Source organism: Synchiropus splendidus, chromosome 1 (assembly GCF_027744825.2).
Source record: "Synchiropus splendidus isolate RoL2022-P1 chromosome 1, RoL_Sspl_1.0, whole genome shotgun sequence".
Taxonomy (NCBI): domain Eukaryota; kingdom Metazoa; phylum Chordata; class Actinopteri; order Syngnathiformes; family Callionymidae; genus Synchiropus; species Synchiropus splendidus.
Window position 1 is genome coordinate 28,269,127 of NC_071334.1, and position 17,370 is coordinate 28,286,496.

A 17,370-nucleotide genomic window follows, 5' to 3' on the forward strand; every position below is an offset into this window, starting at 1 on the left:
GAGAGAGCGTGTGTACGCTCTCTCTCTGCCCGACTCATATCTGCCTCCATCATATTTAAGAGGTTTGTTACGGACAGTCTACAGTTCTGAGCATTGATATTCTTAGTTGTTCCTCGATGTTGGTGGTTACTCTGTTACAAACACACACCACAATGTGACACAGTCTTAAATATTGTCACGAAATATATGTGGTCATTTTTTCTTCTTTCCTAATGGTGTGGCTGCTGAATACAGATACAAACAAATATAGAAAACAGAAACGCTACTAAACCACTCAGTCATCCCTCCATTAGTACTGTCTAGCCGACGGCTAGTTTTGAGCTGAGGGCCGGACGATGGTGACAATGGGTTTTACTTTAGACCACCTTAACTCTAGTCCGACTTAAGTGGCCAGATCAGGTTCTTGTGACTTACTTGACAAACAGTGGTAAATTACTTGATTTTGACTTGGACTTACATGCAATGACTAGAAAAGTATTTGTTATTGAGAGAATTATTAAAACATATTCTGCATTGTTATTTTTTCAAATGTGCTTTATTACTTGGTTTAAGAGAAATCATTTTTAAACTTGTATTATTGGAAATCTTCTCTCAAGACAAGGTGCATCCCTTTTGCTTGGTGTGGACACATATTCTGATGAATCACACGGGACTTTTGCAAAGAAAAGAGTGGCACAAGAAAGAAACAGATGAAGGTCCGTGGCAGTGCACACGTCATAACTCTGGTGTGCTTTAGCTGCTTTTCTTCATTGCTGTCTGGCTCTCTGATAAAGCTCTAGAGGACTTTTCTACACTACTGAAAATAAGTGGGGTTACGATGGCTTGCAGGATTTGCGTGTGGTGGGGACATCCCCAACCCCATCGTCGATCTAGTTCTCACCCTGTTGAGAGCACATGTTGTTTTATTCCTGTGGAGTTACAGATTTTGGTTTACCCTTGGAAACAGACTCTTGCTCTTCCACCTCTGGTTTTCAGTTAGCTGGTTCTTTGCAGATATCTGAACAACCAAAGGTTCTATTGGATGACCCCATTGACCTCTGATTTTAAAGGTTTATTTCAATGCCACATCAAGCATACAACTAAACAACCCTTTCATCTCAAATTGATTTGAGGGATTGAAAAGGAGCAGAGAGAGGAAGACAAGTTCTGATCATTTCTGCCCCTTTTTTTCCCTGACAGATGGCATATTTTTGTGTTTCTTAGTGACGTCCATTTTGATTTCCAGAGTCCTGTAAGCATACATGTAGATTATCAGTCACAGTAAGAGCACAAATGCTGATCATTTAAAGAATATGTGTTTAATGATGTCAGCACACCCAGGGAAGACTCCTGTGGACTCCTGACTCATGAACCAAAAGTCGTGGGCGGTGTCGCTCTTTGTTGCCTGCTGAGTTCAAAACTGTCCTCTGGTGGTCTCCCACTGAATGGATTCCCCCTCTCATCTGTGCGTCTGACCTTTGGCCGCCAGGTGTGGCCGCTTCATCGAGCCTGTGGCTCCATCGTGTGTGAAAAATAACTGAGTCTGTTCATGAACAACAGCATCGATGCCAGTGCATTAATAATCATCCGCAGACAGGCTGCATCACCGCTGTAGATTTGCAGTTTTCTTTACACTCATTCCAAGAAGGTCAATTTGGATATTGTGCATTATAAATGAAGCTGTTTGAATTCACAATGAGCAACATATATCGGAGGTTCCAGGATCAGTGGAGTCTCCCTGTTGTGTTTGGACGCCTTCTCGCCGTTCCCTCCTGGCCACGGATTAAAGAAATAACCAGCTGAATATTGATAGTGTTGATGAAACGCTCGTGTGGCAGGGCCATGAAGAGCGCTGCTGTACTTCCCTGGGAGCCAGATTTTACCACAGGGCTCTGAAGACGATGGAGCTAATTTGCATTTTCTGTTATTGTAGCCATCATCCACATAACATTCACTCATGAATAATTACAATTATAATAATGGTTACATTTTTTTTTTCATGTTCTTGATCCATGCGTTGACACAAACTTTTATGGTGTTTTTTATAGCCTTGTATTTTTAAAAGCAAAGTAGCGGGATTTGTAGCGAGTATAAGGAGCTGTAGAAGCTGCGGAGAAAAGGAAGAGGAGAGTGCAGGCAGGGTGGAACTGGTGGAGGTGAAGCAGCCAGGATGAAAGGGAAGATAGTGAGTGGTTTTAGAGACAGAGGCGCAAAGACAGGAAGCAGAGTTGGAAGCTACTTTGAATTGGATTGGAGATTTGAATTGGGGATGACCAGGAAGGACAGGGTCGGGAATGAGTACGTCATGTGGATTAGTTCAGAGACAAAGAAAAAAAACAGATAAAAGATAAAGTTTTCTTTCTCTCTTAACTTGTAGTAAATGCTATTTGCCAAGGTGATTAGTTATATACACCACCGTAGGTTTATGTCAATGCAAGAGTATCTGTTCCATTACAGTGGTTTTGACTACCATTTAAACAGATTGTAGTCAGTCACACGTCTGTGAAATCAAACTCTCCACTTAGGACGCAGCACAGAGGACAGGAGGACAGACATTAAGCAAGACACCCCCAATAAAGGAGTGGCTCTGCAAATGGTGACCCCAGACCACTTCTCATTTCTGATGCTTTCTGGCTGATGTTTTGGTCACTTTTGACTGCTGGCGCTGCTTTCACTCTAGTGGTAGCTTGAGACAGAGTGAGACGAGTGGCTCAGGTAGTGCAGCTCATCCAGGACGGCACATCAATGCCAGCTGTGGCAAGAAGGTTTGTTGTGTGTCAGTATAGTGTCCAGAGAATGGAGGTGTTACCAGGAGACAGGCCAGTGCATCAGGAGACCTGGAGGAGGCTGTAGAAGGGCAACAACCCAGCAGCAGGACCGCTACCTCTGTCTTTGTGCAAGGAGGAACAGGAGGAGCAGAGCTCGACAAAATGACCTCCAGCAGCCACTAATGTGCACATGCTGCACATGCTGAGGTTCTCTCTGGGAGTGAGCAGGATGGATAGGATCAGGAAGCGGTAGATCAGAGGGACAGCACATGCAGTCAGGTGTTTAGGAGACAAAGTCAGAGAGGCTAGACAGAGATGGTTTGGACAGTGGACAGAGGAGAGATAGGCAGTACATTGGTTGGAAGATGTTGAAGTTGGAACTGCCAGGCAGAAGGTGGAGAGGAAGGCCAAAGAGGAGATTGATGGAGGTGGTGAAGGAGGACATGATGGTGGTTTGAGAGAAGAGGGAGCAGAGGACAGGGGGAGATGGAAGATGGTCCCCTTGAAGGGAGAACCTGAAAGGAAAAGAAGACATTGAAGTTGGATTGGTAGTGTGGTTTTCCACTTCAATTTTGTGTGTGACTCCAATTCCACACCTCCATGAGTCAGTACATTTGATCTCTATTGATAATTTTTGTGTGATTTCATCAGAGTATTTCATTCATTTAGATCTCGAATGTGTTATTTTAGTGTTCTTTTTTTTTTCAATTGTACACATTGATTTTTCCTTTATGTAGCATGGCTTGTTGCAGAAGAATCGGAGCAGCGCTGTTCCATCCCTGGCCTGGCAGCAAAGGATCCTGCCTCATGTGATGTCCTCAGCTCACACAGTTGCACCCGATGTGACCTAAATGTTTCAGCACTTCCTCTGTGTCCTGTGCGGCGCCCCAGCAGTGGCTCGGCCACAAACGTTTGATGCTAATTGTCTCTCCTGCGGCACAGAGCGCGCTGAGATGCTTCCTTGCTCTGAAGGCAGTTCCTTTCCCACCAAAACTTGCTTGCTTTGTGTTTTCTGCGTGTAAATACCTCGCAGAGAGAAAAGAGACGCCGGTGAGGAGGTGGTTGGATTGTGTAAGTCCTTCATGGTGCGATTACTCATCAGTGGCAGCTTTCTTGTCGTCTTGGCTCAAATGTTTCCACGGCCATTGATCGGAAGGAAAATCCATTTTTACGTGATAGCTGTGGCTTTTAAGCAAACTGACTGCCGGCTCCATGAGGTCAAGGATTGAGTGAGCGGGGGTATTTTTGCTCCTGTGTTAGCAGATTGCCTATCTATCACCGCAGTGTCATGTGATTGATACTTGCTCACAGCGAGTGAAAGATGTGGCAAGGCCACTTTTGGCTTTTGCGCGCGCGACTAGCCTGAAGAAATGAACACACGTGTTTATGAGTCGATTTACTTAACAGATAAAATGCAACGGGGAGGGTGGAGATGCAGGTCCAGTCAGCACAGGACGGAGGGTCCGAAAACCCATCGGCTGATCAAAATACGTAAGGAACTGTGAGCTCCAATGGGACTCCTCCAAGTCCACATCATGACACTTTTCCTCACATAACTAACATGTATCTGTGTTAGTGATGTAGACAAGGCTGAGAGCAAACTGAAGACAGACGTACAAGTCTATGAGTCATTTCGACACACATTTATTTTTTGCTGCCAAAGAAACGCTAGTCATTTTTCCAAAATAAACCAAGAACTGAAATGCTTTCTGTGGAACAAACCATTAGTTTGTTTTGTATTCAGTTTGGTGTTGGTCTTGGTCGCTGTATTCTCCCATCTGTGCGTGTGTACCTGGTTTAGCTATATATGTGGGGACCAATTCTTGGAAACACACCTGTTTGTGGGTATGTTTTTCTTTGCGAGGACATTTTTGCTGGTCCCCACAAGGTTAAGCCTCAATTTGAGCATTAAAACCTGATAAATAGCATGGTCATTATAATTAGGTTAAGAGTCCTGGTTAAGGTTAGCCATTTGTTTGTTGTGTGTATTTGTTTTCGTCCTATGTGAGTTGTTAAACACCAGTTACTATGAATCTTTGAAGTCTCTTCTCCTGAGAAATCTTGCAATTTCTTTGTCAGACACATATCGTCTTTGCATTTTTTTTTTCATTGTCAGTTTGTTCCACATTCTCACTCCCACTATTGCAGAGTACATGTGTCTTTTAGTGTGGTTCCAGCATGGGCTGGTAGAAGTTCCCTCTTCTTCTCTGCTCCTCCTCATCAGGAGTTAGTAGATGATCCGGTCTTTTTGGAAGTTCCCAAACTTCCCAATTCCTCTCTTGCTGCTGAGCTGCAGCTGCCTGTTGTACCGCTTCATGCGTCATGCTACTTGCATAGATGTGTACTGGAGACAATATATTTATTTAGTATTTTGAATGAACGACATACAGTACAATGACATGTTGTGCTGGATTTGGACACGTTGGCCTGTACTCCCCATGTCCGCCCCACCCGCCAACTTGCCAAAGGATATAGACTTGAATTCAGTTTCCCTCAAGCATCATTCTCTTCCCTTTTTTTTATTCTTCTTCCCCAAAAATCCTTCAAACAATGTAAGAAAAAAAAGCTATAGTAACACGGCTACCTTTCATTCAGATAGGAAGTTTGCAATTTCACTGAATTGAAGTTTGTTCACTTGTTTTGAACCGAAAGGCTTTCCCTCAAGCAGCTAATTGAACACTTGTTGCTTCCACCACCCATGAGGTAGAGAACACCATCTGCTCCCTGTCTGCCCAAGACCACTTGCCATCTTAAAAAGAAACAGTATATTCTGTCCCTGGCAGAGATTTCAAAGCATTTTCCAGAGCTTATTGGAGAGAAAGATAATTCTTCGATTTAAGTTGAGTCCCTATTTTAACATGTAGCTTAATGATGAAACAAAGTTTGGCGTATTCCCTCATCTGGCAGATGTTTGTTTTTGGGACTGGAGACAGATGTTTACCTCACATTTCAAAGGAGACATTTCTCTGGCTCTTGGCCTTGATCATTGCGGAATCTGATTATTTCTCAACACATGGCCAGCGTTGGTGACTGGGCTGAAAATGGTTGCATAAATATGTGCATTCAAGTTTCATACTTCATATTCTATCGCTGCAGAATGCTCTTGCATCGCATAGAAAACACTGACAATCATTTCGTTCTTCTACTACTTACATAATTCCATTAATATTCGTATCATCACCCCCCAAAGTTGCCTGCGTCCAAAGGAGAAATTGAACCTAATAAAACCCTCACTCATTCTTCATCCTTCTTCTCTGTGAATCAAAGATTATTGTACACCTGCTTGATCCTTAAAATTAAATGATAATTCTTGTGAGAGATGACCTTGGCTGTCCACCACTTGTCTGAGAGGTAAACCAGCCCAAATCTGTCGTGAGGAATGTTCCAAAGATTAAACCCCACCACAGACAAGCTGGTGAGGAAGGCAAGGATCGTTGAGTCAAAAGGGTTCTGCGCCTCGCTTGCTGAAACAGCTGGAGCTGTCGGTGTTGGAGAAATGGTGCTTGTTTCAGCGGCGCCACAGTGGCTGAGTGAGCCACCAAAGAGTAGGAGGGCGTTACGTTTCTTCCAATTTAAATGATCCTTGTGGAACACTGCAGTATGTTTGTGGTAGCAAAAAAATAGAATTTGAAATATTTGCGTTTGGAGATGTACATCAGCGCCGTCCATTGAAAAGGCTTCATTTAGCGTCCACCGTCCTGTGACTGGACAGGATTCAAAGGTAGGTCCTACCTACAAAACCTATCCATCAGGAAGGCCTCACCTGTGAATACACGTACACCGGAAAACACAGCCGTGCTGATGAAATCATAGCAGTAGTTCAGTAGCACTCAGACTCACATAACACACTTATATCAGTGAGTGAGGAGGCAGCAGTTTTAATGTTCTCTGTATCACTGAAATCTGTCTCCATAACCATCTCAGGATACTTCAGTGTTTAACACCGGTTAAATGAATGAGACACAGCTCGGTTTTGGGTGTCTCATGAACGTCTGCTTGACGTCAGAGGACAAATCAGAGTGCACTTCTCTCTCTTGCACTCGGGAAAGGGGTTCGCCGGGCCTCCCTGCCACATTGTTTTGGCTGTTGGAGAGTTGCTGGGTGAATTTCTGGAAGGTTCACCCATCTCCCCGCTGAATCTCTGACAGCCTCTCCTCCTACAATTACGCAGTACAAGCTTGGGTTGTCCCACACTTTTTCCATTTCATTTTGCAATGATTTCTTTTCACAATATGTAATTAAAAAAAGTAGAAGAACATTTTAGTGCATCAAATCAAGTCAGTTTTGGAACCACAAGTAGAAATACAGAACAAAGGGCTCGGCCAAAATTACAACAAAGGAAAAAAAAAAGTTTGAGAAAGAAACATTTCATGTTCTGTGCATGGTGACGATGTGACAGAATCAACTTCTATTCTCAAAGTTCACTTTCACCTCATGGTTTTGTCTCATTGTATTGGTGTTCGTTTCATAAATGACATGTCTGCTTTTCTGTCAGGTAATTGTGAACCAGCCACCGGCTGTATATGTTGTGTCCGTCCCAGATGTCTGATGTAGCCAGTTCTCAAGACAAGTTGTGTTTTCACAGCCATAAAACTGCACTGCCACCATCCCTCACCGCTGTCTCCGTCTTGGAATAAACCAGCAGTCGGTTCTGACAGGTTTATTTAAACCAGGATATATGCTGACTAGATAAGGCCATCGCTCCAAAATATTACTTGTCCTTAAATAATAACGACAAGTGACAGAAAGGTGTTAAGGCGAGAATATCAATTTCCCAGTCGTTTTATTTGGTTACACTTTCTTTACGACCAGGAGACGCCTGCCGTTCAATTACCCAAGCACCCATAAAAACCCCAAGTTGTGTCTCAAGAGTGAGATATCGTAGCGCCGCACGTAGCAATGAGCGCGAGATTTAGGGCGAGCTGTTGAGCGGTGACAGAGGCTCGGCAGAGGGAGCCTCTCCGTCACCAGATATTGCGGTCCCCAGCCGCTCATTAAAGATGGCACCATTACTTTACGGCTCCGGCTCGCTTCTCCCGGCTCTTCCTTCATCTGCCGTCACAGCTCGCTGGAAGTAAATAAACACAAATGAGCTGGTGGCGGGAACAGAAGTGCACGAGGCAGCCCGGCGGAAGGTGTCACTGACAGTCGAGCTGTTAAAGACCCTAGAATATATCTCATTATGATGCCCACATTGAAGTCCATCACAGTTGCTGGGAAACTTTCTTTGGTGGTGCAGTACAACCTCAAGTCAAGGTGATTTCCCCAGAGCTGTACAAGGGTTGGACATTATTTTGTCCAACCCTTGTACATGTGTACAATGCTTTTCGCGTGATGGAGGTTTTTCCAATATCCTATCCTACCTGGACGAGAAACATGATTCTTTATGAGGATATGTAACTGATGCATCTGGTATGTAATCCTTTATGAGATCTCAACTAACTCCTCTCTTGGGCTGATTCTACTCAGAGTCAGATGACTCAACTACTTTCTTTATTTCAGAACATTTATTTCATGACTGATAAAAGGAGACCTTTTGTGACGCTTGTCTTCAGGAGCTTTCGGAAAATCAGAAAGATGGGAGCTGTTCCTGAGCTAGAAAAAAAGTGTTGGTCAGACTACGGTGTCTGCTCTGGAAAGCTCTGGACAATCTTACCTTTCAAATGAGCTGGGTCATATTCAGGCTCAGAAGCTGTCCTCCCACTTCAACTCTCAACGAATGACTGAGCTCCTTTTTCTTCAGTTTTGCTGGCCCTGTGACTTAAACTTTGTTTTTCTGTTGATATTTTTGTCTTGTTTTTGTGTGGATTTGCTGATAGCCTCGTGTCCGATAGGCCCTGCTCCTTACCATTGTGCCACTGCCAGCACTCTAGATCAGCAGTCAGTATCCCATGCTAACTCCATGCTCGTGAGTGGTGTAGCGGCCTCGATGCTGCTGTTGTCAGGTTGTATAGTGGTGGACTGGACTCACTGTCATCGTTGGGCTTTTTGGTCATTTCTACATACTACTGTTGATTTTTTAACCCATTTCATTTCTTCATAATTATTAATATAAGATTTTTATTACATATTTTTACTGATGTATTTGTTTCTGCAGTGTTGACTGTGTTGTCACAATTTAATATCAATACGTTACCGACAAGCAAAATGTCCCTGTTGCGGGATGAAGAAAGTCAGAAATCAATGTTATTATATTTCACAGTGACCGACATAACCAAGGAGAAAACACTACATTACGTCGTGATGTGCCCAGATAATCCCACTGCTGTTCCACAACTGATCGAGAAGGTTGTTCTCCATGCACCACCTTCATTGTGTTAGTTACCGTGTCACTCAACAGGTTTTGTAAAATACATTTCCCTGAAACTATGAGTAATAGTCTAGTGGGACTTATACGTTTTTTTCCCCTCTTCATGATAGATTGGTGCAACCGCAGCAATTTATACTTTAGTTTATAGTGTATTTATACGGTAATCTGAATGTCAACCGAAGTAAGAAGATGATGGGTTGTAAGTGAATGTATTAGGACCACCTGTTCTCTGTCAGTGCTGCTGGTTAAGTTTGGTTTTAAGCTCTTTCTGATGTGTCAGGCTTGTAAAGGGTCACATTTTTTAAAGTCAGTACAATGTTGCAAGCTGAAGAAAAACATTTTTTCAATGAATTTGAGCCTCTTCAGTGGCTCCTGAGGTTATTCTAAATAATGTTCTTGACAATATCTGTTTGTATGAGGAAAGCAATATTGGCTGCTCTTGTGTTGATAACATCTTCCTTTAAGTTACAATTCAAACAGATACAGTGTGATTAATTTGCCACTAATCGTGAGTTAACTTATCTTTGGAAAGAGCAACTTCCATTGTTAATAAATAATAGATAAATAGGGCTGGACTGCATCATGACCAAATAATTATTGGAAGTGAATGTGAGACAACTGCATTTAAATCTTGCCTGCCATATAAAAATGATTTTCCTGAGTTTGACATTTGTGCTGCAGAATATCTTGCCTATGTTCGCCCAGTGAGGGAATTATACCAGATTTTAAAACAAAGTCTGACTGATGGTAGTTCCTTTCTCATTTGGAAGAAAGCCCTTTCCCTCAAATAGTACTTTCCAAAAATTCCCTGCCTTTTTCTATTCCTCTCAGTCCAGCAGGAAATGGCATCAAATGCAAATGGTCTTTTTTTTTTAAACACACCTCAGCTCTTCGTCTCATGAATCTTTTTAATGTCTGGCTGTATTTGGCCCCAGTCAGTGCTGCTCGATGGTGTGAGCTTTAGTTGCTGGAGTTCAGAGAGCGATGAAGTCACTGGCAGCTGTGGCTCAGCGAAGCTTCACCCTGGCTTTATCTCCCCTCCACGCCACGTGATTCTGCCCCCTCAGAGACTCTCCTGCTGGGAACAAATGGCCACTGGGGAGCTGATCACCAAGCCAAGCACACCTTTAAATCTCCTCTTCTCCTCAGTCAACCCACTCTTCCCTCCGCGACACTTTTGCTCCTCGCCCATCTGGCCTGGCGGCTGAACTCGGGCCGTTCAGGGAATAGCATTTTTTGCGTCATGTGTCTCACATGACCAGAGCCAAACTCATGCCTTTTTATTTGTTCCTGTGACAGTATCGCTATTAGCTGCTGGGTTCGGGGCTCCGCTTGTCAAGCGCTATGAGGAATCCTTCAGAACTCATGGCCAGTTCACGAATTTTCCTGCATCGCCGAGACGGCGTTTGTGAGGAGAGAGCAGCTCGGCTAATGAGTTCCTTCCATCTAACTTTTCTCCCTCCTGTCGCCTTGGATTAATTCAAATTTGGCCCTTATACAAGCCAGCATGCAGGCGGGCTTGCAGTGAGGAGAACGTTTATGCACTTGTCTCTGTGCTCCAAGTTAGTGGATGATTGACTCGGGTGTGAAGATGACGGCCTGGCACAACCGTCTACCTTTAGCTGTACCTAGTAGTGGCTTCTCCCTTTCCACGTTCCTTTGCCTTGTACTGATGTTTGGTGAGGGGACCATTCTTTATAAAAACAATAATAATAGTAATATAAATAACATAGATAAAAGCCAGCAGCCATTCGAAGATAAAAAATAAATGTTTGTAAATGTCAGCCCATGGACCTCACTTTTCTCTCACTCATAAATTTGTGCCACAACAGCAACACCAACAAAGTTTACCATCTTTGAGGGATACTACAGGTCTAGGAGTTTATTCATCCTGCTATTATGCCATCAAAAAAAAAACTTGGGTACGCGCCAGTGACCGTCCCATGTCTGACTGTAATTGTTACATGAAAGTTGATTCTCGATGGTCCTCATCAACAGACTACTAACAACACTCAGTGCTATGGCAGTCTGGGTATGTACTCATTGTTGGGATACTGGTCCGTCTGTCATGTTCAGTTTCTCTTTCTCTTTCTCTTTTTTATTTTGTTATTTCGTGTGTCGTTTCCAGTCCGCGCTGCCAGATGGTTGCTTCGCGTCCTCACAGTAAACACTCTCGACCCTAGCTCCTCTCGTGTTTCTGAATATTCTAAATTCTGTGTGCGCTAGATTTTCTTTTCAGCCGCTTCCTTAGTTCTTGTTTCTTCTCGCTTCGATTCTGCACTCTTCACTTTCCATCTCCGGTAGATTTCCGTGTGTGACTATTTTGTAGATCTCACTTTTTGTTTTCTCATTGATATAGTTATTTCCTCGTGTGTGTGCGTGTTTTCCACCACCGAACATTTTATGTTAATTGAGCCTCGCGAGTAACTTCTGAGTGCGTTTCCCCAAGCCCTTTTGTGTTGTTCCCGGTCCGAGTTCTAGTTCCTGCGCCTTTTGTTCCTTCTTCTTGTTCGTCTGTGTAAAACCTCATCTTTGTCCATTAAATCATTAATTTCTCGTCTCCGTGCCTTCTGTTGTCCAGCACTCATTTGCACCTGGGTCTAACCTTCAGACAGCCAGACTCCGTCTCCTTTATCCAACAGTTTAGAAACTGTGCCCTTTTGCCCCACTGTCATGTTAACCAGTGTGCTTTATTTACTGCATGCTAGGTAGGCTCAGTAAAACCATCCCACTTGTGACGCCATGATGTGATGAGGCAGCTACACTTGGAGATGCAACTTTCTCCAAATGTAGCTGCCTTAGTCGTCCTCTGACTCTCCCCAGTATCTGCTGGGCCAACCTCTTTCATTGGGGCCACTCAAATTAGTCGCTCGATGAAAGCACTCCGGACACGTCGTGGGTCGAGGGCATAAATCACCCCCGTGAGCCCGCGTCCTGGCAGGCGCCGACGCCGAGATTTACGCTGCACATCTCGGCACGGCCTCTGCAATCTGGACCGTCTCCAGCGGGTCATCTTCAAATTGGTTATTGATCCTTCAATCACAAAATGAATCATAGGTTGCCAACCATATTTAGGATCTTTACAGTAGCAGGGTTTTGTTTTTCCTGGTTTTCTGAAGAGGGCTGGATTTATTTTCTGAGAGGCCACGAGGAAATGAACGAGGGGTAAAAGTTAGAAAATGTGTGTCGTCTCGTCGTCTTTTAGAGCATCTAAAGAAAGTTACATATAATCACCTCTGGCGCCGTAAGTGTCTCTGATCACAGTATTTTTATTCCACAGGTACATTAGTCTGTCACGGCAGAGTTGCGCTTTCATCCACCGCCCAGATGAAATGAGCTTATGGGGAAGCACGTCTCCCCACATATTGTGGCATATCATTTAATGGGGCTTCACTTCTTGCCCAATTAGGCGCCGAGATGGTGTGTAAGTGCAGCTTCTGCCCCGGGAGCCGTTTCCCCCACAAATGCCAGAATGGCTATTACCTTTGTGAATGAAAAACAGGCGGCTAAAAAAACAAAACACTGCTGCTTTAATTGAAAGATTGGAACGTACTACCTTTCTTTGACTGGCCCGAAAAATGTCACAATCTGAGGGACGAGGACAGCGAGTGTTTTTTTTTTCCTGTTTCTTTTTGGAAGAAAATGTCAGGCTACTTTTGTCTATCAACGATGGCTTCATCATCATCATCATCGCCATGACTTGGCAGCATGAGACGGGTGAATAATTACTGTTGTGTCAGCAGATTTGGATGCTGTTGAATCTTGTCATAATTGGTGTTCACTAGATGGTTAGTGATAACAGTGGCGGCTCAGTCCACCGCCCAACAGCCATTTTGAAATCAGCCAATTACTGTATTTGTACAAATGTCTGCACAAGTAGCTCAATAGATTACTACACTTGCAAAAACTGCCGACAAATTTGAAAGCAGTGCAGGAAAACCGGACTGTTCTATGCTTTCAATAGCATCATAACCTCTCAGCACTTAAAGCTTACGGTTTGGTCACAAAACAGACTTTAGCACAAAATCATCTCTAGAGTTCTTACGGTTGATATAGAAAGCAGCTGTTTCGGACTGCAAATCCCTCGCCATCTTGCCATTCACTCTTTAGTGGACTGATCCATGTGTATGAGAATGTTACAGCTTTTCATCACTTTTCAAATGAATGCCTTTCTCTGTATTCATACGACCCTCATGAGGACAAAGCAAAACTACAAAACATAAATATTAGTGGTGGGACTTTAAGAAGTTAATTATGATTAATTAATTGCAACAAATAATTAATATTATGAAATTGAAATTCTTATACAAATATTTCCTTGACATTAAAAGAGCTTTAGTTTAAATAAGGTGATATAAAAACTTGAATATAGCCACCATCGTGATTTATTGTGCTATTGTCAAACTGATGCAAAATACGCAATATTTTGTTGTTTAAATGTATGTATGGCTCCATCATTTGATTCGGTCATATTCCAAACTCAATCAAATTGAAAAAAATGTGGCTTTTGTGGCAAATATTCTTATACCATTAAATTGCGATTAATTGAGATTAATTAATCCCAAATTCTCTAATTAACTAGATTTTTTTTCGTCGAATCCCACCCCTAATAAATATAGATTGAAAAGCTGATAGTTAAAAAAAAAAATGTATGTCCTATATTTACATTTTGTACCCATATTAAGATATTCACAACTTAAAAAAGTCTTCTGTTATTTATGATTTATATTGACATTATTTAAATTAAATGTATATTAAATAGAGTAATACAATCAAATAAGATATTTTAAGCTTATAAAGTACTCTCATAGTCTAATTTCACTTTTTCCTATTTTCCTCTTGTTTTATATAATTTAAGTAACTAAATTTAAGTAAGTTCTCGATCTTTTTCTTCCACCCTTCTGTCTTTGGGCTTGACAGCCCCACCCAACAGACACAGTGTGGGTCCTTAGGAAATGTAATTGTCCCTAGTCTACTTCAACATTTTGTGTGAAAATATGAATTTGTTTCAAGCGCACAGATCTAAAGGTTCTGGCACTGAAATGAAGAGCCAGCAGGTTACACCTTTCCCCTGATTATGAAGGGATGACAACATGTGTCAGAGATCAGTCTCCAGCTAAAAAACAAGAGTTGAGCCTCATGAAAGGTTTTGTGCATGTGTCGATACATGAGTGTTTGTCTGTGTGTGTGTGTGTGTGTGTGTGTGTGTGTGTGTGTGCATGAGATAGAGAGAGAGAAAGAGAGAGAGAGAGAACTTTGTGAGAACCTCTACGGGTTTTTAATCAGAGAGTGAGGACATTTTATTTTATTTTATTTTATTTTATTTTATTGATAGCACTTTATTCCGAAGCACTTTCCTAGTTGGTGGGATCCCCACTGACCATGGCAATACATTTGATTCTGATTCTGATTCTGACAAAAGACGTCTATTATAATTGGGCGCCGGTTTGGTTCAGAGTCCTGGTTAAGATTAGCCATTTGTTTGGCATGGTTAAGTTTAGGGTGAGAGGCCGGGGAAAGCGTTATGGCAATGAGAGGTCCTCATTGTATCACAGTGAGTATGAGTTGCAGTTCAGGTCAAGCTGTTATTGACGTAAAAGCAGGAAGCTGGACGGACATTTCTGTCCTCCAGTCGATAGCAGCCAGCAGGTGAGTGTCAGCGCCCGTCCAGATTGTTATTACTGCTAATGTTCCCCAGTCATCCATCTGCAGGTGGGTTTCCGTCATTGATCTCCTACCCAAACTGTCATGCAGGCGCCGTCGCCGCCAGCGCCGTAGTCAGATGGCATGTTCCGTCAATAAAAGCCCGACTGGACGCGAGAGCTCTGAGGTAAGCTGGACAGATGTGATGTTTTGGCCCGGAGTGACACAACACTTTATTTTCTGCCACTGTCCTCAGTACACACATCCACATTTGAAATACTGACACCACTAACATGTCGGTGTCCTCAGCCGTGACTCTATAAGTTGGAAATGATGAATAATGTACCACACTCTCACGGCTGCTCATTCTTTAGTCAAAATCACGTCTCCTCATCGTCCTCTCTTTTCAGGAACGTTTGAGTTATAACAAGAGAACAAACACTTCCACACGCACACAACCAAAGAGAGGTATTATGATCAAGGCTCCTCGAGTGACGCAAGTTTAAAGAAACAAGTGTTGATCTGACCATGCAGCCATGAATGCAATCTTGAATATAGAGACAGTGTTGGAACCACACGTATAAACAGGACCTCAAAGGGACCTGAATTTAACTGAACAATGTTTGAAGATGAAGACACACATGGTCTGCTACACATATACACTCAACTCTCACTAGTACGCAGGAATAAGACGGAGACAAGCACAAGTGCCAAACTTGCGCAACACATGCATTCAGGCAGACGAAAACCCGGAGAAACATTATCGAGGTCAACAAACAGCGACACATGCATCAGGATGCAGACACACCACTGTACTGTCCTCAAGAACACCCTCAAATACATGAAGCAGCAGACCACACAGAAACACACGCTTATTCTCACTTTCACAGGCAAACTTTTACGAATCCAAAGACATGGTTGTGCTTTAGATTAGCCAGTAATAAATCATTACAAAGTCAGAGATACATATAGAGACAGAAAATAACTCTGCGGACACCATCTCATGCATGTAGAGAAAGTCTCACCACATAGATGAACAGACGACACACCGACAGGGAACAAGACGTCTCAGCCAAAACACAAACAGTGAAAACAGTGTTTAATAGACTAAGGAAAACGAAAACAAATATACACACACACACAGGACTCATGTTCCCGTGGTCATACATTGACACAAATATGTGGTGGGAAGAACATACTGTAATTAGTGTAAGTTGGTAAATGGAAAGGATAAAATCTGTGATGAAGACTTAGAAGAAAACAAGCGAATTAGATTAGACAACTTTCATTAGTCTCTCAATTAGGACATTCGACAGTGGCAACAGAAAGGACATTAAAGACAAACGCTACACATCAAAGCACAATCGCTGGACATTTAAGATGAAGCCAAGCAACAGTGACACAGAGCTGCCCCACCATTGCACAATTGAATAACAAGCAACATAATGCCATAAAAAAAAACAAAAAAACATCAGACAACTAAATATGAGGAACAAGCAAAATATTGTGGCACAATAAAATGAAGTAAATTAGCCGTTTGATGTGACTCTATTATTCTCACACCCGGCTGCTGTTAACATGTGAGCTCACCTTTATTCATGCTTCCATTATTATTTTAGATTCAACAGTCAGGCTTCATTATCGCCGTCTTTTGACATCCCAAAATATTAATGAACTCTACCTGACATTTAATAGCTTAAGCATCCTACCTAACCGTCTGATTCTGTGTCATTATGCAAATCGTGTGGGTCTCCTTGGACTCATTTTTCTGGCTAATGAATCAGATCCTAATGGGGCTCTTTGGTGTGAGGGATGATCAGAAAGGAACAGATCCGATCGCTGCTGAGTCTGTCAGAGTCTGGGACATTTAACTCGCATGTCCTTCGCGGCAGTTCACAGGAGTGTGACTAATGTTTTTGGTCACTTGGTCGACCTGGTTGAGTGGTTGAACCATTGGAGAATTAAATTTGGGAAACTCCCCAAAGACCCTGTGGATGGCAAAGAATCCAGGCCATCTGCTGGGAGTGTGTCAGAGAGGAACCACAAACAAAAACTAGTCCAGTTGTTTCTGTCCAGCAGCTGCACCGTTTTGTGTTTTTTAAATTTATTTCAGAATTTCATCTTGTTATCCATGGCAGCGATGTCTATGAAACATAACGGAGAAAAGTCCAAAATATACACCAAAGTAATAAGTACAAAATGGAGAAAAAGATTAAATGTAAGTAAGGATGTTAAGTGTGAATATGCCATGAAACCTATCTTAAAAATAATAATACGTTCTATGCATTTTGTTTGGATATAAATCAGAATAAAACTATCAATAAGATGTCTGTGAAAGAAAGTATTTTTCCTATTTTATTTAAATGTATTTTGAGAAAAAAATACACACTAAAATGAAAAGAATCGTCTAAAAACAAGAAAACCCTAAGTCTGAAGTTTAAAAAAGTCACTACGCATCAGTTGTACCGTTTTAGTCTGTTCTCATGAGGCCACAAAAATACGGGTACAGAGCCGTATATGGCTCCTGGGCTGCACTTTCCCTAGGTCTGACCTCACTAGGATAGTCTTGTAAAACGAATAAGGTTTAGTCTTACAAGACTGAAATGATGTGCTAAATTAATCTAGCATAAAATCATTCTCTGTTCTCTGAATATGTTTCGATCACGTCTG